We start from the raw sequence: 931 nt of genomic DNA, 5'->3' as shown, positions 1-931 counted from the left end.
CATTCTTATAATCCAGAAGCTAGTCATCAAACCCACCTCAGTATCATCATTTGTTCCAATATAAATATACTCACTTCCTAAATATGTGCTATTACAAAGTAGATCTTATTCCCTTCTTATTCTGGTTGAATCATGCAACCATTATCCAGATTGAAATAAAAAATATAATTGTATTTATTATCCATGTTAAGGTTAAACAGAAGGTAAGTAAGAAGTTTCAAAGTTTAAATCGCATTACCATGGAAAGTAGGGAAGAAAGGAAATAAAGCAGCAACATATAAAACATTTATATCTGTGATATTTAATATTTTTCTAGGACATTCAGTGTTCCAGTCACATCAGCCACCTCAAATTTATGCCTTCATTTGTCCAGTAAATGCGTAGTGTGTGATGATTGTGAAGGATGCTTCTCTACTAGACAAAGTAATTTCTAGAGCCTCACTACTCTTAGTCTACAAAGAGACTAAGTAGCCTCACTACTCTTAGTCTTCATTGCCAGCATTATCACCACAGCAAGTGCCTATGCTGATTTAAATAATAATTTTACCATGTAGCAGCAGTTATAGCCACATATAATGCATTTCAAGACACACATTTATGTCTAAGGACTTCAAGTCCCCTAACTAAAAAACCTAAGTAGAATAAACCTAAATAAGTTTTAAGTCAAAAGCAGGGGAATCAAAACAACAATTACAAGCTTCCTGTCTTAGAAGAAAATGCTGATGCTTATTGCTTTAACCATGTGAAATAGTGTATACATTTAGTAGACATGAACAATTTGGGACAAATTTTGAGTGTAGCTGTAAGTGTGTAAAACATATATTTCATGCATTGGGAATCATATTCATAAACATATTCCTCCAATGTTGTAAAAAATGCATTCACCCTTATTACACTAGTGATTTTACAGTTTAATGAAGCCAGTTTTTTT

Source organism: Mandrillus leucophaeus, unplaced genomic scaffold (genome assembly GCF_000951045.1).
Source record: "Mandrillus leucophaeus isolate KB7577 unplaced genomic scaffold, Mleu.le_1.0 Scaffold984, whole genome shotgun sequence".
Lineage (NCBI taxonomy): Eukaryota > Metazoa > Chordata > Mammalia > Primates > Cercopithecidae > Mandrillus > Mandrillus leucophaeus.
This window is presented reverse-complemented; position numbering follows the sequence as displayed.